This window comes from Ailuropoda melanoleuca, chromosome 12 (assembly GCF_002007445.2).
Source record: "Ailuropoda melanoleuca isolate Jingjing chromosome 12, ASM200744v2, whole genome shotgun sequence".
In the NCBI taxonomy this organism is placed as follows: domain Eukaryota; kingdom Metazoa; phylum Chordata; class Mammalia; order Carnivora; family Ursidae; genus Ailuropoda; species Ailuropoda melanoleuca.
The window spans coordinates 14,489,986-14,511,483 of NC_048229.1; the positions used below are offsets into that span (position 1 = coordinate 14,489,986).

Below are 21,498 nucleotides of genomic sequence, written 5' to 3' on the forward strand. Positions count from 1 at the left end.
TGAGGTCATTTTACAGGCATTTCCTTCAATGTGGGACAATGTACTCCAAACTGGGCATGAAAGACAAGGGTCAGTCATTTTGAGCAATCCACACAAAGGAAGAAGTCATAAAATATTCAATGCCTGCAATCATAACTTGTTTTTCTCATTTACTGCTATATCATCAGCCCCCAAGGACAGAGGCTGGTACACATTAACATACAAGACTGTTTGTTGAATGAATGAATGAATGAATGAATGAATGGATTCTGAGGGAAGCAGATAAGTGGTTTTATCTTCGTAGAGTTGTTATGGCTACTGCCATTGAATCAAGGATAACCAGTCACAAATGATGAGATCTAAAACTGTTGAATGAATGAATTTTGAGGGAGGCAGATAAGTGGTTCTATTTTTGTAAAGTTGTTATGGTTACTGCAATTTAGTCAAGGATAACCAGCCACAAATGATGAAGCCAGGGATTGAGGTCCAAGTCAAAGGCTGCAATGTCAGGGTTGAGTATCTGTATTCTGATGATTCTTATATTAATAACTTCAGCCTTGCCTCTCCTCTGAATCACAGACATGAAATCCAGCTGCCTTCTTGATATTTTTACCTGGCTGCTTCGAAGACAACTTAAGCTGATATTCTATTATAGAGTGTATTGTCTTCCTGCCCCCAAACCTGGTCCTTCTCCAGTGTTTCCTATTTCAGTGAACACCAGGACCATCCATCTGGTTATATAGGCTAGAAATTTAAAAGACAGTCTGAATACCTTTCCTTTCCTCACATCCCACATCCTAATTAGCTCTCAGATATATTCAGTCTTCTCTGTCTTCCCCACCACCACCCTAGCTGAGCCTCCACCATTTCTCACCTGGACGATGGTAACAGTCAGCTTACAGGTCTCCCTGGATCACCTCTATACCCCCTCTATGCCCTTCTCCACATTGCAGCTTGAATGATCTGTTCAAAATGTAAAGTGGATAATTCATTCCCTGTTTAAAACCCATTGGTGGCTTCTCATTACTCGTAAGAGAAAAACCAAACTCCATAAACTAGTCTACATACTAAGCCCTGGATGGTCTTGTCCCTGATGTCCTCTTAAGCTACATCATACACCACTCACCCCTTATTTCCTGTGTGTTCATTCTACTGACCTTTTAGTCCCCCCCACCACCACAAATGCTGCTTTCTATGTCTATGCCTAGAACTCCCTTGTCCTCTTTATCTAGTTAACTCCTACACATCCTTCAGAATTCTTGTCACTTCGTGTAAAAGACTCCCCTATCTCTCTTAGAGAATAAACTCTTGGAGAATCTGTTCCATTCTTTCATTTGTCTTAGTTTGTCATGAAATACTCGTTAGTGTGATTATTTGATTAATGTCTGCCTCTCCAAGTAAACTATAAAATCCATTTGAGCAGGAGTTGTATTAATGTTTACTTTTGTTTTATCCCCAGGGACCAGCACAGTGTCTGACACTGAATAGACGTTCAATAAATCTCTGATGAAGATGAATGAATGAATGAATGAATGAATGAATGAATGAATAAATGTGCCTAGTTGCCTCTTGTGGTAGATTAGGGTTTCTCAATCTCAGCACTATTGACATTTGGGGTGGGATAATTCTTTGTTGTGGGGGACTCTCCTATGTACTGTAGGATGTTAAGCAGCGTTCTTGGCCTCTGTGGACTAAATGCCGGTAGCATCTCCTCTGTTGTGACAGCCAAAAATGCCCACGGGCATTGCCAAACGTTCCCTGGGGAACAAAATCGAGAACCATGGTGTTAGATTATATTAAGTATCCAAATGTTTGCTTGGCACTGGGGCTATGTAATTCTTTGTTGTCCCGTGCTTTGTAGGGTATTTAGCAGTATCTCTGGCCTCTACCTCTAGATGCTAGAGTCCTTGTCTAGTTGATAGACCCATCCCTACATCTCTTTCCTGTGTCCCTTCCAGTGGGATGAGTACCCTCCCTGCCCTACTGATATCATACTTGGCCATGTGACTTTCTTTGGCCAATGAAATTTCAGCAGATGTGAATGTCATGCCTGAGAAGAAATTTTAAGATCCAACATTGATTCCACTTACTCTTTTCCTTCTAACTCATGACTGAGAATGGGGCTGCCCTTCATTTGGTTCTGGAATAAAGGAGATATTGGCAGAGCTAAAACCAATTTGCAGATGACATGTATATCAACAACAAATGAATGTCTGTTGCAAGCCACTGCCATATCAGACTTGTTTGTGAGGACAGCATAGCTTAGTGAAAGCTGACTGTTAAAACTCTGAAGTGGTTTGGCCAATAAGGACTCATTATTGGATGGCAATTAATCCAGTTGTAGTCTCTATTTTAGGACAGATGAGGGGTAGGTGAACAAAGGAAAGAAAGATCACTCAGATTCATACTTTTGATGTATTTATTAGGTTTCTAATGAGGCTTCAGGAGTTCTGGACCCAGCATAATTGCTGAGATAATTTTATCTTATTTCACACATCCTCATGTATCCTTTCAATAATCTCTGTTACCAAACCTAACTCTTGTGGGGTTTTTTTTTGTTTTTTGTTCTTTTTGTTTTTTGTTTTTTGGGTTTTTTTGGTAACCCAAAGGAGCACACTGAAGGAAGAATATAAGCACTGTTTAGGCAGGGACAAAATCTATTTTATTCACTGAGATATATTTCCCTAGCATCACTATACTGTTGACTGGAATAGCTACTCATTCAATGTTTGTTGAGTGAGTGATTGACCAATAGGGGTTGCAAATACTACACAGGCTCTCCTACATTTCCCAGTTTTCCTTCCTTGTAGTTAGGCTGTGGCCAATGGCCTATGAGCATAAGCAACATGTCACTTCTGTTCTGAGAAAGTTAGGAACGGGGGAGATCTCCACTCTTCATCACTTCCATTTGCAGGGCAGAAAACAAAGACCCTTTGAGATGGCAGAGCTGCAGAGGCAAACATCTTGGGTCCCTGTGGCACCAGGGGAACTTATCAGGGAGAGCTCATGACTCATTTCCAAATTCTCATGAAGGAGAAATAAACTCTGTTGTCTTAATCCAGCAGTTCTCAACCGGGAGTGATTTTGTTCCCTGGGGTACATTTGGCAATGTCTGGAGACATTTTTGTCACCAGTAGGAAATGCTACTGGCATGTAGTGGGTAGAGACCAGAGACGCTGCTGAACATCCTACAATGCACAGGATAACTAAGAATTATCTAGCTCAAAGTATCAATAGTGCCAAGATTGAGAAACCTTTTTCTAAGGCACTGAGATCTTGGATTTATGTTAGTGCAGCATCACGGGTCCTTTCTTCACTTATACAAAGAATAATTGAAACATTTTACATATCTCACTTTTTAAACTAGCAGGATCTCTGTATTTTCCTTAGAGCTGGAGCCTTCGAGAGCTCAAAAAAGGAATTATAAATGACTTGAATAAATAACTCCATGAAGAGCCAGCACATTTTCTGTGTGGAAGCAGATAAGTGGAGGAAACTGCAAAGTCCAAATGTAGAGAGTTAGTGCCATAGGACCATTAAGAGTAGAGATTTCCATAGTATGGTCCATCAACCAAATCTGGCCCTCCGCCTATTTGTGTAAATAAAGTTTTATTGGAACACAATCATGCACATTTGTTTATGTACTGTCTATGGCTGCTTTTGCACTGCAAGGACAGAGGTGATAATTGCAACACAGATGGTATGGCCTATAAAACCTAGAATATTTCCTATTTGGTTCTTTACAGAAGGTTTGCTGACTCCTGTTAAGAGCATAGGTTTGAGTCTCAGCTCCAACACTTATTAGCTGTGTGAACTTGAGAAAGTCGTGTCACTTCTCTGAGTTTTACTTTTTCATCGATCAAATGGAGAGAGTAATAAGACCGGTCTCATATGGCTGTTTAAGGATTTAGTGAGCTCAAATGCTTTGCACATTGCCTGGCACATGGAATATGCTTAATAAATGGTAGTTATTATTAATGAGTTAGTACTATGAACAGTGAGTAATAATGATAAAACAAAACTGCCTTTTGTGCCTTGGCAGTAGTAGATACTTCCCCAAGGCCTGGCAGTAAGTTTTCTTCCTTCATCACAGATGCTCTGGCAGCCCGTAAGGAAACGTGTTTTTTTGAAAGCACCTGGCAGAGGCGTCATGGATGGAGCTGAGCTGCTAGAAAGACCCCATTTCTCAAACCCAGCTTTCTACAAGGAATTATTCAAAGGGAACCCTTATCAAGCAGCCTTCCAGCTCGGTGTCATCCATCTTCTAAAGGTAATTCAATAACTCTTGGTAGCTGATGATTTATGGGGCGGGTGGCCACGGGGAGGTTGCTCTTTGTATTACAGCCTGTTTTTATCAATGACCAGCAACCTGCTATCTGGGGCCAGAAGCAACAGGCTCTTTGTTTAATCCTATTAAGCAGGTCTTGGCTACATTCAGCTCTGGGCTAGCAGAGGGCTGCTGGCCACTGGGCAGATGAAGGATTTGGATCATTCTAAATTGAGAACACTAGTTGTTAAAGTAAGACTACTATGTCTTAACAGTAGTAGAGTTCTGTCTCCCATACAAACCTGCTTTAAGCCTCCAAACGTCATTTGATTAATGCTACGGTCCTGGGAGGGAAATTGTCATCCTTGCTTTACAGATGCAATGTTGAAGCTAGGAGGTGGTTTCTCATCTCGTGCCTAGATTAAGATTACCGAGGCAAGTGCTCCTATTCTAATGGGATGCATGTGTCCCTGGCGAGGAAGCCTAGAATGCGGGCTCACCCCTATGTACTAGTCCTAGTGTTTGTCTCATTCCTGCCTTATTCTGAACATGAGGATAGGACCTTGCTCTCTTGTTCATAATTTCATTCTTAGGACCTGGCAGCAAGCCTAGCACATAGTAGGTGCTTAATAAATGTATTTAAAGAACTAATGATGCCCGGGCCTTTACATGTGTGTTTCCACTTCCTGAAACACTCTCCTCATCCTCCTTGCCTAGTTAACTCCCACTTGTCTTTAAGGTCACATCTCAGATGTCATCTTGTGCCAGTTGGTGTCTAATTAGGAAAAAGAAATTATATTCATTAATTTAACTGAGAGAATTTAATAGGGAGTTGTTTAAGTACTTATTGAAACAGGGAAAAGGGAAAAGGAGTACACTGAGTTTGCAAAGATAGTAACTGAAGTGCAACCAAAGCAAAGTTATCCACTGCTGCATAACAAAGTAGCCCACAACTTAGTAGCTGAAAACAACAATTCATTATCTCATATTTTCCGTGGGTCAGGAATCTGGACATGGCTTAGCTGGATCTTCTGCCTTAAGCTTCTCACAAGACACCAATAAAGGTGGCAGCTAAGGCTGGGGTCTCATCCGAAGGCATGACTGTAGAAAGATGTGCTTCCATTCTCACTCAAGTGGTTGTTGCCAGGATTCGGTTCCTCATGGACTGTTGGGTTGATGCCCTCAGTTTATCTCTGTCTGTTGGCTGGAGACCTTCTTCAGTTCCTTGCCACATGGGCCTCTTTGTAGGGCAATTCACAACACAGCAGCTGGCTTCATCACAGCAAGTGAGCAGGACAGAACACCCACACTGGAGGCCACAGTCTTATTATTTAATCTGTCAAGTGACATTCCATCACCTCTGCTGTTTTCTAGTAGAAGCGAGTCAGTAAGTCCATCCTACACTCCAGGGGAAGGGATCACACAAGGGTACGAATATCAGGAGCAATGCCAGAGACTGCCCCTCACAGGCAGAAAGAAGCTAGTACCACAGGGCTGGAGGGACAAAGGGAAGAGGTTGGGGCTTTAGAATCTAGATGTTTGTAGGAAGGTCCCCAGGGGGCTGAGATTGCTTCTGAGAAGGTGGCCTGTCCAGCTGATTCTGGTGACTCCGATGGGACACAGTGAAGCTGTTTCTAGGAGTACAAGAAAAAAAACCACACACACACATGGAAACAGGAGCTAGCTGCTGTTTCTGGAACCAACTGGTACTGCTCAGGTTTGGGGGGAACCACGAGCCCCAACAGAAATGGGATATAGACTGGAAGGATGGAAGGAACAATCCCTTTTGCCTCTGTTATGGGTTGAATCCCCATTCCCATTCATATGATAAAATCCTGGCTCCTAGGACCTCAGAATATGTGACTTTATTTTGCAAATAGGGTCACTGCAGAGCTATTTAGTTAAGATGAGGTCGTACTGAAGTAGGATGGGCCCGTTATCCAATATGACTGGTATCCTTATAAAGAGAGGAAATTTGAACACAGGTACAGTCACACAGTCCATGAGAACATGAAGGCAGAGATTCCTACTAGAAGCTAAAGGATGGCAGTGATGGCCAGCAAACCGCCAGAAGCTAGGAGAGAGGCATGGAACACATTTTCCTTCACCACCCTCGGAAGGAACCAACCCTGCTGACACTTTGATCTTGGACTTCTAGGCACCGGAAGTGTGAGACGATGAGTTGTGTTGTTTAAGCCACCCATGGTACTTTCATGGCACTTGGTTACAGCAACACTTGGAAACTAGTGTAGCCTCCTCCAGCCTTGCTGTCTCATCTGGCATCATCCATCTTGCAGAACCTACCAAAGATGCAGGCGTCAAAGCTGGGATGTAGTTGCAGCCCACATGGATGGCGGAAGGGTGGGTGATGGGAATGGCCAGCACACACCTCTTAGGGGGAAGCTTTCAGTGACCGCAGCACGCAGGTCCTGGCTGGTCTCCCGCCCTCTGTGTGTCCCCTCAGTCCTCTGAACTACGTTCCAGCATAGCATCTACCACCCTCTTGTACAGATTATTTGTCTGTATTTTTCTCTGGACCATGAACTTCATGAGGGCAGGCCCCCTGTTCTGTGTTCTGCACTATATCACCTGTGCCACTAGGGACAGCTGTCCTATCATACATATCTCATTTAATCCTCAAAATCACCCTGCAATGAAGATATTTCTACCTCCATTTTGCTAATGATGTAGACTAAGGATCAAAGAGCTAAAATGGCAGAGCTGGGGCTTGGATCTCCTTCTTACTTTCTTACACCATTTCCCCCCGGAGTTCTAAAGCCACCATGTGTTAAAGATTTATAGTGGACCAGGAACCAGGTTAAGTGCTGTCTGCATATCTTTCTCTATCTCCATATTTATATTAGCTACCTTATCATTTAATCCTCCTTTCATAGAGTAAGTAGTGCAGATGGAGAGCTAGAAACCAAACAGAATATTCTGGTTAAACCTAATTCCACTGTTCAGCCAGACAGTTGAAAATCAACCAGTGTCCCTCCACTAAAAGCAGATTAATAGGCTGTTGATACATCTAATGGTTTGTTTAATTGATGGCTTTTGCCATTATTAGGGGAGAGTTTAGAGGGGTTTTTTTATGATTATAAGACCCACATCAATTAGCCTTGGAAACAAGAATGTAAATATAAAATGTTATTTGTTCTGTTGCCAAGCAAAATAAGCACCTATACTGGGAGCCAGAGATTTAAGAATTTATTCAGCAAATATTTGAGCATGTATTATGTGTTTGGCAGTGTTCTTGCAGTCGTATAAGCTGTATATAACAGTATAAGATGCATTTCCTGTCTCTGGGGGCCTTGCCATGTAGTTAAGGAAAGAAGATATGCACACATGAGATGTTAATTAACAAAACAAGGCCATAGGGGTAAATAGCAAATTAATGAATGGACAATAGGAAAATCATGCTCATGGGAATTCAGAGGCTGGAGTGATAATGATGATGGTAATGAAGAAATTCGCTACCATTTTATTGAGCATTCATCACATTCCAGGCACAGTGCTAAGTGTTTGTGTGTGTTAGCATGTTACAGATGAGGAAACTGAGCCTTGAAGAAGTTGAATGACTTGCATGAGGTCACACAGCCAGTGAATGATATAGCAAGAATTTGATACTGGGTTATCTTACACAGGAAGGAGTTCTTATCTACCTGCCATTCTATATTCTTTTCTTTTCTTTTTTTTAAGATTTATTTATTTATTTGAGAGAGAGAGAGAACGAGTGGAAGGGAAAGAGAATCCCAAGCAGACTCTGTGCAGAGTGCAGAGCCCAATGCAGGGCTCAACTCATGACCCTGAGATCAGGACCTGAGCTGAGTCAGATGTTCAACCCACTGAGCCAGCCAGGTGCCCCCTGCCATTCTATATTCTGAGAGTGGATTGTACTCTGTATGTCCACAGAAAGCAGTGACTGTATGGAAGGTTGGAGAAATGTATGGAAATCTTAAGAGTTGGTGGCATTTAAACTGGGTTTTGAAGCATGAATAAGAGTTCAATAGTTGGAGAAAGAGAGAAGGCATTCCAGGCAGAAGGAATAACCTATGCAAAGCAAGTAGGTTTGTTCCTTATTTTCTTTCCTCTGCCTCTAGCTATGCTCACAACACTACTATTTTTTTTTTAACTTTTTGGCAGTGGCCAGTATAATTCACCCTCAGTCTCAAATGCCTCTTCTTTCAGGGAAGGGTTTGGAGTTTCAGAACATTTACCCTTTGACTCTGCTGGTACTGAGCCTTGATTCTTTGGGAGACAGAAACCTCTGTGATTCTACAGCAGACCCAGATCTTGTCAGTTATTTTGAGCACTTGGAAGGAAAGGTGGTGGGACATCCTTTCTCTTCTTAGCACACACACCTATTAGGAACGCTAGGAACATGTTGTTGAGTGAACAATCCTTGGGAGGGCTCAAGTGCTTATTGCCAATTTAAAAAAGGCATTCTGAGAGAAAACTAACACAGATGGAAATAAATTGAATTTTCTGCCCTAGGAGATCTCGAGCAATGAAACCCGTGTAATTGACCACCAGTTTTCAGAAGGGGACAGATCTGAGAAGTGAGAAGGGAGGAGGAGGGGGAGGCGTAGTTCAGAGGAACATTTAAAATGGAGGAAAAGATCATTTTGTAGGATGAGGGATGCCATCCCCTGAAAGATCTGTGTTCCTTCCATGAGGCCAGAAGAAATGTGTGTAGGATGCCATACATAGTAACATCTCAGAGCTTCAGTTTTCCCATCTGTTAAATGGGGCTCATGGTACTGAACCAGGATTATTGCCAATAACCCTCTCACCCACCTTCACAAGCCTCATGCTGTTGCCCAGTCATTTCCAACTTCTTATTTTCTCATGCAATGGTGTCATCATCTACACAGTGGTCCAGGCTGAAATCCTAGGAGTAGTTTTTTATCCCTCTCTTTCTTTTCCTGACGCCTAACGGATCAAATCTACCAGCAAGTCTGGTTTATTCTATATTCAAAATATGCCCCAGTCTGGCCACATTTCATCCTTTCCTTTGCTACCATCCCTGTCCAATCTCTACCTCAACCCTCACCCAGGTTACAACATCCTTATCACAGGTCTCCCTGTTCCAAATCTTGCTCACCAGAGCAAATTGTGTTTAGCATAGTGGCTGACACATAATGGGCTCTCAGTAAATTCTTGTTGAATGGATGGATAGGGAATTAGGAGGTTCCCTTTAGATAATAAACAAATTTTCATGGATTCCCAAAATAACAATATTTTGGCATATTTTGCTTGAGAAACTATTTGTTGACCAAGTGCATCTATGAATTCAGTAATGCTTTTGAATCAAAATATCTACAGACTTGAAAAGTAGTTGTGCTAGGGATGAGACATTGGCAAATGGGCTCAAAAATTGGCAGATATCATGCAATACCTCTCGACCCCTCTAGGAAGTGGTAGCTCACAGGTTGGAATTTACTATGTACTCTGGGTAAACTAGGTCTTTGCTTATTTTACAGCGTGACTCATTCTGGGATTCTGTTCCCATTCCTGTGCCTCTGTTCTTGCTGTGTCCTCCACTCGGAATGCCCTTTTGAATCTACCTCAAACTCTGGGTATACAAAGCCCGTCCATCTTTAAAGTCTCAGCCCAAATGTCAACTCCTTTGAAGCCTTTCTTGGTTTCGCCCAAGTGAGAAGACATCTGCCCTCCTTGCTAAGCTCCCGTTGAGCTTTATCTTATTGCCTTTATTTATAGCCATGGGTGCCCAGTTTAGAGATTTCATGAACCAATAACATTTTTAAAAGTGAGGAGCAACAGTTGACTTCGCCAAAAAGATCTTGAAGCAAACAAATTTTATCAACACCGTCATTTCATAAAAGAAACTTTTTAAACACAAAAAGAGAAAAAAAGAAGGAAGGAAGGGAGGAAGGGAGAGAGGGAGGAAGGGCATTATTTCAACATAAGGAATCATTTTAACAATGAAATAAATTTTGTCCTATAAAAATTCATACAAGGGTGGTTTTTATTTTTCTCTTGTTTCTGAGTCCTAATAAAGAATTTATCACAGATAAGCCCTGGGCTAGAGAGGGGTATTTAGAAACTTTGTCTTCTAATTCTTCATATCCCTACCTCATTACCACTTCTAGCCTCAGCTTTTCATGGGCAGGGAATGTGTCTGATTCAGCACTATATCCCCAATAAAGCCTGGCTCATGGTAACTGATGTAAGACTAATTGATTGAACATCATGAAGGGCAGAGATGCTGCTCTTTCTCTCAGAATAGTTTTGGCTCCTGATCATTTGGCCCCTGTGGTTGGTTAAAGAATGCCCTTGCAGTAGAATTACCCTTTCTGGAAAGCAAGGGCAATGTAGAACCCCTTGGAGTTTTGTCTGCTAACTCATCACTGAATGTACTCATTTAGCATTCCAGGAATACATTGCCCATCCAGAGTAGGGAGAAGAGGCTATGATGTTCTTGATTTGCAATAGTGGGTGCTCAACAAATAAACATTTGACAGATCGCTGTGGGTCTTGAACTCTATGATGTTGACTCTTTATTGTGGTTCTGGGAGCTTTTCTAACAGAAAACATGAGTCCTGCCATGCTTGGCTCTGTATTCCAAAGTACAGGTGCTCCTTTAAGCAATGGTAGTATGTAATGGAGACCAAAGGTGACTGGATTCTGGGTTCTTTCCAGTCTCAGAACAGAGGGAGGTCTTGTGGCTTTCTCTATGCTGCTTTTGATCATCATTCTTTTGAGAGCCCCTGGGAGAACTGGGCCAATAACAAACAGCACCTTCCTGGGTCAAGGCACTAACCACAGACACCCCAGGAATTTAGGAGACAGAGCTGTTCCAAGGAGGCTGAATGCCTAGTACCCAGACTGTCTGTGGAATAATGAATTCTCTTTTGATCATCTGCTGTGTAAATCACTGACGATGGGGAGTTAATCATGCATAGGAAATGAATCTTTTCTCTGAGTTAATGAGCAGAAAGCTCAGAGCAACATCTGTTTATTCCCTCTACTTTCAAATCTCTGGCAGTTTGAACAATTAATTGTACCCGATAATGTCTCTTTGTTTTTAGACATTAGGGGAAAAAACCCCAGTTCTCCCCAAAACACATATACCACCGGGTAGTGGGTAAAGAAGCTAAAAAGATGCTTCTTTACCCACTCACAAGTGATGTTCTAAGAATCAAAGGGTATATATAAGTGGGGAGGGGGGAAGGGAGGAAAGAAGAAGGGAAGAGAAGAGGTGAGGACAGGGGAGAATCAGGAGGAAAGAATAATTTTGGCTTCTATTTTTATGCGCACTACATAATGTGTCAGGCAGTGTATCAATTGCTGCACTTATAGGATCTCGTTACATCATTTTATTGTAAATACAGGCAGAGGTTTTATTTTTCCCATTTTATAGAGGAGAACAAAAGGTTCAGAGAGGTTAAGTCACTTGTGCATGCCACCCAGCTAGGAAGCAGCTAGGGACGGACTAAAGCTCAGGTTGACCTAACTCTAAGGCTCAACACTTGCCCTTTCCTTTTGGGGGAACCTCACTCACTTTTAAGCACCCCCATCCTAATGCCCCTCCCTGATGCCTCTTGAACAGCCTGTAGGCAGAGGCTTTGAGGCTAACTAAGCTGCCTAAGTGTCCATCTCAGTTGTGCCACTAAGTGATGGGCAAGTGCCTTCACTTCTCAGAGCTTCAATTTCCTCCTCTATCAGCTGGGAATAATTACAGTGCCTTCGCCTATATTTTTGCAAGGATTAAAGAAAATGATATACAGAGAGAGGACACAGAGCCCTCTATCAGTTATGTTCATATTACTGTCCTTTATGGGGCACTTTCTATGTGCCAGGCACTTTGCTAAACATGTTATGTACTCTATGCATCCTCACATCTCACATTCAACCCAGAACATAGATATTAATAATCAGTCTATCATGTGGCAGATATTTACTGAGCATCTCCTTGTGCAGGCATGTCTTGGTGCTGGGGCTGGAACCTAGTTGGGAAGAGAAGCACTGAGTAGCAATTATACAATAAATGATAAGTTATGGAGGGTAAGTACAGAGTGCTATAAGAACGTATAGTGAGGGATCAAGGACATGACCGATTTTTGGAGAAGGGGGTCTCAGAGACGTCTGTTTGGAGAAAATAACATTTCAGTGAAGCCCAGAATGACTAAGAGTAAGTCAAATCAAGGAAAAAGATGAGGGGAGAACATTCTGAGCAGAGAATGAGATCGTGCTGTTCTTAACCAGGATCTTTCATGTTTTAATCTTAGAAGCCATCAAATGTGGGCTCCTTTCAGATCAGTGGCAGACTGTTGGAGCTGGGGGAAGGGGAAGTTGAGGCAGGGGTGTGTCCTATTCAGATTGTTTGGCATATTTTCATACAAATCACAATGATGTCCTTAGTTGATTTCATTCAATGAATATTCTACTCTCACCAGACCCTACACAGTCCAAGCTGGAAGGAAACTTTGAGGTCATCTGGGGCTCAGAGATTGCAAATTGCAAAAAGACTGTACTAAGGGGGGGGGCAGCTGTTATCAACTGGTAATGTCTGCTTATAGTTCTCTGTTGGAAAGAGACCCAATTAGTGTCAAATAATGGTGAGATTGATTAGTGATGTCTGTTTCAGGCATGGCATTAGGAACTTAGGGAATGTGTGTGAGTAGGGGTCAGAAAAGCTATACACAGTTGGCATCTGAACTCCTCTTAGAGGGAAAACTGTCTTTGTCTTAGGATGCATTTTTTTTTAAAGATTTTATTTAAATATTTGACAGAGAGACAGCCAGCGAGAGAGGGAACACAAGAAGGGGGAGCGGGAGAGGAAGAAACAGGCTCCCAGTGGAGGAGCCTGATGTGGGGCTTGGTCCCAGAATGCTGGGATCACGCCCTGAGCCGAAGGCAGACATTTAATGAATGCGCTACCCAGGTGCCCCAGGATGCATTTTTATAGGCTGTTTTAGGTATTAAAGACGGGCCCCGAAGAATATAAGCTGTAAGAAAACAGCAGAACGAAGAGAGAACGAAATTGTTCTGCATAAGTAATATGAATTCAAGGTTGCAGATGAGCCAGATGGGGGTGAGGAGCTTGTAGGAGAGGGGAGACTGAGCCACATGACAGGTAACTGAATCCCAAAGGCCAGAGAAGACAACATGGAGACTTCCTGATGGTAGAGCGGCCTAAGATTTCAAAGATCAGTATACCTCATTTCAGTTTTTTTGAGGATTTTATTTATTTATTTATTTGAGAGAGAGAGCGAGATCTGGGGCGAGGTGCAGAGGGAGAGGAGAGAGAGCAGACTCTGCACTAAGCAGAGAGCCCTATGTGGGGCCCAATCTCACGACTCCAAGATCATGACCCGAGCTGAAATGAAGAGTTGGCTGCTTAACTGACTGAGTCACTCAGGCGCCCCACCTCATTTCCAATTTTAAGTAGTTTGTTTCACTGCAATGTACAGTTTGTCAACCCAAACTGACAATAAATGTCTGTTTCATGTACTGAGGCTTCTGTTGGTGGCATTTGGGGGCGAGTGGAGGAATGGGGGCCATGTCCAGGATGAGATGATGTAATATAAGAAAAGAGGAGAACACGGGGAATGCTGAACAGATGATCCAGAAACTGAACCAACTCAGCAAAATAGAGAAGCCGGAGACAGAGAAATGCAAGCCCTCCACCCTGCCCCCCTGCCGACCCCAAACATCCCTGGACCTAGAAGGAAGCGGAGGCTGTTGCTATACATGGGATAAAGGTCTGGGCTAATTTCTTTTGGGTTTCAGAGAATAGGATATGTGTGAGATATATACCTATTTCCCTATTCTAGTCTGTCCTCCTAATTTTACAGATGGGGAAACTGAGGCCCCTATAGGGGGAAGGAGCCTAATGGAGGTCTCATTCAGTGGCTGCCCAATGAGCCTTCTTTTTGGAGACTGTGATAGGAGACACCAGGCAAGGGTAATGAGCCAGCGCTTGGTGTCTGCCATCATCCTTGGTCTGCAGCACTCAGCTCAGTTTTGGTGAAATATCACAGACTGTCAGATGCATTTTTAAAGGGAAAATGATCAGAACTTAAATGAAGGCTGTTTAGTCATATGCATGTGTGCATGTATTGGGGTGTTTGGGCAGGTTATGGGGTGCAGTTTCAAATCTGGACCTGACCTGAAGGGGAAAGGGAGAGGGTTTTGCTTGGTTCTGTCTCCCAATTTGAGGTCCTGCTGTACCCTCCTCCTTAGAGGGCTCATTTTAGGAGAAGTCATGAAACTCAGGTCTTGCACATAAGTGGTGGGTGGTCACTTAGCTAATAATGGTAATCTAGGGGAGCCAGAAGGGCTGCCTGCTGAAGAACTGGTTTCTCCCTTTGTCTCCCTATAGTGCTTAACATTTCCACCATGAATCACCTCTTTGGGATGAAACATGAATATGCTAATGTCTTTGCCAAGAAGGGAGCAAACTCTGTAATGCTCACCAATGCCCTAGAAAGGAGCCACCAGTAATAAGCCCTCAGAACGTACTACTGCATGCCAAATAGTTGTGTGTAGACGTCATTTGTGCCCCATCACACTTCTGTATCAAGAACAACAATTGGTGCTCCCATTTTTCAGAAGAATAAACTGAGCCTGAGAGATTTTGACTTAGCTGGGCAACTAAGGAGCAGAGGGTGAGAATTCAGGGCTCAACATAATGACCCTCAGAGTCTTAGATGATTAGTTGCTTTACTTCTGAATAGGGTACATTAAAAAAAATTTTTTTAAAGATTTATTTATTTGAGAGAGAGAAAGCATGAGTGGGAGGGATAGAGGGAAAGGGAGAGAGAATCTGAAGCAGACTCCATGTTGAGCATGGAACCTGACACAGGGCTTGATCTCATGACCCTGAGATCACCACCTGAGCTGAAACCAAGAGTCAGCCACTCAACCAGCTGAGCCACCCAGGCACCCTAGATTTAAAAAATTGGATTTTGCTTGTACAGTGATAAATTGTCATTGTGGAAAAATTAGAAAATGGAAAAGAGCCAGAGAGGAAACTAAACTCTAGCCATAATCCCACAAGGCGAAGATGGTCTCATTTTCAATTTGGGGTATATTCTTCTTCTTTTCCACTAGCATTATGGGTTTTTCACAAAAATGGGATGAAAATACATAAAATTCTGTGACGTGAATGCATCATTATTTATTTAACAAGCTCCCTGATAGTAAGCATTTATTGAACTTATTGGTTGAAAAGAGAGATGCCAGGATGATAGACTGTATGATCATGAATAAAGCATGGTTCTTATAATCCAGATTAATATACTGCTGAGCAAGGTAGGGCAGACAGTTCACCTATTTGCTCAAAAACTAGATTGTTGCCTACTGTGTTGCAGGCACTGACCGCGGCCTGAGGGATACAGCTGAGATCAGGATGGAAACGGTCTCCCGAAGCTCAGGGACAGATAATCAACAAATACATGTGTGAATAGGTGTGTGTGTGTGTGTATATAATATAATGAGACAGTGAAGGTGGTATGAAGGACAAGGCTGGGTCAGTACAGAGAGTAGAAGTCATGGGATGGTATTTTAAATCCCTTCTGAAGGTGTGACATTTGAGCAAAGACCTGAAGTAGGGAGTGAACTATGTGAATGTCTGAGTGAAAAATGGACCAGCAGTAAGTTCAAAGGCAGGGAGGTAGGAAGGAGCTTAGTGTTAGAGACAGAAACACTTGAGAGGGGGCACCTGGGTGGCTCAGTCATTAAGCATCTGCCTTCGACTCAACTCAGGGCGTGATCCCCGGGTCCTGGGATCAAGCCCCACATCGGGCTTCCTGTTCCACTGGGAGCCTCCTTCTTCCTCTCCCACTCCCCCTGCTTGTGTTCCCTCTCTCGCTGGCTGTCTCTCTCTCTCTCTCTCAAATAAATAAATAAACTCTTAAAAAAAAAAAGAAAGAGAGACTTGAGAGCATTGTAAGCAGGAAGAATGTGAGGAAATGCAGTTGAAGAGGTAGCTGGGGACCAAATCGTGCAGACCCTTAAGGGCCACGAGGGCGGGGGAGGGGGATGTCTGGATGGTGGGTGGTGAGCTTTGCGAGGCCTTCAGCAGACAAGTGATGTAAGCTGATGTGTATTTTTCGAGCCTCCCTTTGGCCTCTGTACAGAGACGGACTATGGTTTGGGGGGGCAAGAAGAAAAGTCAGAAGATCGGTTTGGAGGGTGTTGTAATTATCCAGGAGAGGCGCCATGGTGGCTGGGATGTGGTAGTAGCAGAGGGACTGTAAGAAGGGGTCAGATTTGAGATATGTTGTGAAGCTTGAGCTCTCTGGACTTGCTGTAGAATTGGCCCTCGGAATAACAGAAGGGATGTGGTCAGGGATACCTGAGCAACTGGGCCAATGGCGGTACCACAGCTGAGGTGGGGAGGACTGTGGGGGTACAGTGGAGGAGAGTTAGAGGTTTGGTTTGAGATATATTAAATTGAAGATCCGTTAGAGTCCGAAGTGGTGGTCCAAACCACGCAGGTGGATATGCCAGCCTGGAGGTCAGGGGATGAGTTGGAGTGGAAGACACAAATTTCAGAATCACCCATGCGTAGCTGCATGAAAGCCATGGGACTGGATGGCAAAATGGCTCTTTGGTGAGGGCTGAGAGAAGGGTCGCTTGAGTTCCCCTGGGGATGGGGGTGGTGGAAATAGGAGGACCACCTTCATTTAATTTGTGGTGCTACCGAAGGCTGGATCTATGCTCCCAATGGTGGCGGGATGGGTCTTGATGAGAAAGTGGTCCCAAATTTACCTTTAAAGAAAGGGTGAAGTGGGGAGCATAGAACCTTAAAAAGAGGTCCTAAGACCCCAGGGAACAAGGCAGAAAGGAAGGCAGGTCAGGAAGGAGAGTGGGAGAAGAGGAGAGACTCAAGTTTGTGGGTAAATGCCAAGTTCTAGAAGCCCCCAGTGTGATCCTCCCTGCTTCCCTTCTTCATCCCGGAATGTTTGTGTGCATGCATCTCTCCATCCACCATCCATTTCTCAATTCAGTTAGTGAGTCAATAACTCTTATTAAGCCCTTGCTTTTTGGCAGGTATTGGGCTTGGTGTCAAGGACATAAAGAAAATAAGAAGCTGTTACATGGTGGGGGAAGTGGAAAGCACAAGAATTCTGTGATCGGCTCTGGACAGGGAGTGATGTCTTCATCCGTAATTTGCCAGAGCCAGTCAGTCCACAGGCTAGTTGCATGGCGATTGCTTGAGGCCCTCGTAAGAATACATATTCCTGAACCCGCCTCAGAATCGAAATCTTCCAGGGAGTATGTTTTGAAAAGGTCTCCAGGTGATTCTGATGTGTAGCCAGGTCTGGGCATTCAGCTGACTGAGGTTCGAGTCAGGTGGAAAGTGGGAATCATTTTTAAATAATTCCACTCTACAGCATTGTTGGGATTAAATGAGATTACGCCAGAGAAGGTCCTTGGCACAGCAGTGTTTCCTCAGTGGGCCTTCTGGACATGCCTATGTCGTCGAAGGCCAAAGGGTCCAGCAGCATCTTGGTGGACCCCAGGCCCACCCCAGATGTCTTGAATCAGAATCTCCTGGGTGATTCTCATGCCCATTAACGTTGGCTGGTAGAAGGGGTACACAGACAGTCCAGCCTGTCACTGAGGCAGTCACACCTGGGAGCAGAGCATCTCTATTAAGGAGCATTAATGAAACATAAAAATGATTTCCTCGGTGTAATTATATGATGCTGCTTTGGAGTTGTAACCCTGGGCCGCTCTGTTTGCGGGTGATGTAAGTGCCCATTACACAGCACCGCAAGGTATGTTGGGAAAGCAGGGGTGATAGAGAGGGAGTCGGGACACTGGCTCCTTGGCCAGTGTCAGCCTGGCCAAAGTCAGCCTGTGCTTGAGATGGGCCACACCAGTGGTCCTCTCTGTTTCTGGAGCCACTCCTGCCCTTCCCCAAGGCCAACCACTCCTCCATAACACAGCAAGTGCCACACAGCGCGGAGCTATGCTGCCCAGAATGGGAGCTGGCTGCAGGGGAGTCCCTGCATCTTAGTACTTCTTGAATTCGAATGTGCACACGAATCATCTAGGGATCATGTGAAAATGCATATTCAAATTCAGCAGGTCTGGAGTGGGCCAGAGATCGGGCATTTCTAGCAAGCTCCCCGGTAATGCTGATGCTGCAGGTCTGAGGACCACACTTTTATTAGGAAGACTCCAGTACTACTCAGTGGTTCTCAAAGAATATCAATGATTCCTCTCACCCAAGATGAATTAAATCAGAATTTCTGGAGGTAGAATGTGGGCATCACTATTTTTCAGAAGCTTGTTAGTTTGTAGTCAGGGTTGAGAACTACTGCTTTAGGAGACACTTTTCTCTCTGTCTCTCCCCTTTCTTCCTCCCTCCCTCCCTCCCTCTCTCTCTCTCTCTCTCTATCTCCCTTCCTTTCCCTTCTCTTCCCCTTCTCTTCCCCATCTTTTTTTTTAATGTGGGGGGGGGGCAGTGAGGGGAGATTAGGTGGGATCCAGAGGAGACAGACAAATTGAGAAAGAGCTGTCTGCTACAGTGAAGAGAATGAGGAAGGCTATTGGCAGGAAGGATACTCTCTTTAAACAGAATCCTCTAGCTGGAAGAATCTTTCCAGGAGTTTTGCTCAAAACATGCCTGTGCCAATGACACCATGCTGTACTCTTATTCCTTTTCCCATTCATGAGAATTCTAACTCTCCTGTTGCTCATGTCTAAAGGGGGACAGCTGGTGTAGACACCCCTTGGCGTGATCCACCTCCATCTTGTTCACTTCCAGGGCTTGCTGAGCCTGTGCAGTGGGAATTGGAGGTCAGAGGGTGGAGACACCTGTAAGAGTTGGGACTCCAAGTGCCAGAATAGAAACACAAGTCAGAGAGAATTAGGCAAAGAATGATATTTATTTATTCATATAACTGAAACATTGGTTGTTTCAGTGGATCCACGGATTCAGGAGACATCCTCTAGAGTCTCCCTTTGTCTCTTTCCTCTCCCCCATCTCACCTCTTACTTCCTCCATGTGGCCTTCATTCTCAGGCAGGTTCCCCCTTGTGATGACAAGAAGGCCACCAGCAGGCTTACATCCCATCCTTTCAACAAATCCACTTAAAAAAAAAAAAAAGAAAAGGAGGGTACTCTCTCTTACCCCTATTTCCCAAGAAGTCAAAGAATGGAGCCCCTTTGGTCCTGATTGAGCCATAGCGCCATCATTTAGTCAATCAGTAACAACAGGGCGATGTGAACACGTGGCTGGCCAGTCCTTGGCCATCCCCAGTCTCAGAGCCCAGTGTGGAGTCAGCCCCACCCAAACTAGAAGGAGGCCCGGGTGCTGGGCAGACACAACAGGACGTCCACTGCAGCATCCCAGATACCTGTCACCCACATTCCTGGGGTGGCCTGGCCTTCTCTTCAGAGCCTCTTCTTCAGAGTTTATTGTGCAGTAGGCTCTTGACAACTTTGCTCTCTGGAGAGCACAGCAGAGACACTGATTTCCAGCAGGTGTGGAATTGAATAGGTGGTAGGAGGGGAAGCAGGGCACATGTTGACAGGTTTTTTCCTTCCTGTCCCATGACCCCACACTCCGTGTTAAAAGGGACTTGTGTTCACCCTCTCTTTGGGAGAAGGGCAAGGGAGGAGGCCAGAGGCTAGAGAGCCCAGTTGCTAGCTGATTTTCCACTGGTAATTCTCGAAGGGAATCCACTCCTCATATTTTGCAGAGTGGAGTCTTATCCATGGGCACTACATGATTGATGGTACAAGGCTGGGAGGAAGCCCCATGACGTTTGTGAAAGGTAGTAAATTCAGAGCACATCACTTGCCGCTTAAAATCCTCCAGCAACTTCTTTCTGCCTCTTAAGATAGCATCTCATCTCCTAGCACATGCTAACCTGGCCTGTGTCTCCACCCCAGGGTGATTTTGTGACACTTTTTACCTGGATCAAAGTGCTGCAGCCCCACGGGCCTTCGTTCTGTTCCTCGGGACCTCTCTGCCTCCAGCCTTGGATTCTCCCCTTCCCCTCACCTGAAGCCTCACCCCTACCTCACTCTTCCTGCTTACACTTAATCTTTTAAGTCCCCATTAAAATGGCACCTACCGGGATGCCTGGGTGGCTCAGTCAGTTAAGCATCTGTCTTACTCTCAGGTCATGATCCCAGGGTCCTGGGATCGAGCCCTGCGTCTCTGCTCAGCAGGGAGTCTGCTTCTCCCTCTCCCTCTGCCTCTCCCCCCAACTTGTGCTCTCTCTCGCTTACTCTCTTTCTCAAATAAATAAATAAATAAAATCTTTTTAAAAAATGGCCACCTGCTCTCCCCAGTCTAAATTAGGCTGGCCATCATAGCTCTCTGTTCCTTCTTATACAACACATGTAATTGATGTATGTTTCTTGGACTGTGTATGTCACTTCCATGGAGCCCATTTGATTCTAGATTCCACGTAGTTGGGGACCCTTTCTGATTTTGTTCATCACTGTGTCTCTAGGGCTGACACTGGTACATAGTAGGTGCTCAGTAAATAATTGTTGGATGAATGAATTAGTTTTCTGAGGTTCCCTGAGTCCCTCAATCCTGGGTGCGTATAAAAGTCAACTGGGAAATCATATTAAAAATACAGGTTTCCTCAACCTTCCTTTGGTCTTTAGGTTCTAGATGTGTGGTTGGATCCTGGGAAGACCACTAGGGAATTCGGAAACGGTTTGCCGGGATTGTCGATGGACAGGGTGCCCAGAATCTTTTGTTTTAATTTGGTTTCCAGCGAATCACAGTGGACTGGAAGACTCATGGCCAAATGTATTATAAGTTGAATGTGGAAGGAGGGAGAGAAATGTATTGTTCCTGGGAATGCAGAGTTGTGGCTTCCCTCAATGCAAGCAGAACACCAGCCAAGGAGATGCAGTTCGATTTGAGTTAATACTAAACGGCTTGTAGTGTTTGTTTCTCTTTTCTATCTTGATGACAGTTGGGTGATTTCCACACACTGTTCAGACAGCCAGTGGATCCGTACTGTTCTTTTGCCAGATCCGTCACATATCTGACAGAATCCCCCGCCTCTGAGCCCAGATGCTGAGCTCGGAGTCTAACGTACTCCTCCTCCCTGCTGGCCAGAATATTCTCAATCCCTCTGTCCACTTTCTGACACGTTAGCATCCTTCAGCTCCGTGTACGTGGATAACTGAAAGCCCACTGGCTTTCTATGCTGACAGTAGCGTGAATTACCTTGTTCTTTCTCGACAGGTCCGTTTTGTAACTCACTTCTGGGGGGAAAAAAAAAACACAACTAAAAAAC

At 44.3% G+C, this 21,498-nt stretch overlaps 1 long non-coding RNA gene across 1 annotated transcript in view; it reads left to right on the forward strand.

Moving 5' to 3' along the window:
- LOC117795181 overlaps nucleotides 1-21,498 on the forward strand; it is a 202,217-nt gene that overhangs the window by 119,963 nt on the left and 60,756 nt on the right. The window contains exon 2 of the long non-coding RNA XR_004619033.1: nucleotides 4,073-4,249. This is a non-coding gene — a long non-coding RNA (uncharacterized LOC117795181). The remainder of the gene's footprint in view (nucleotides 1-4,072; nucleotides 4,250-21,498) is intronic.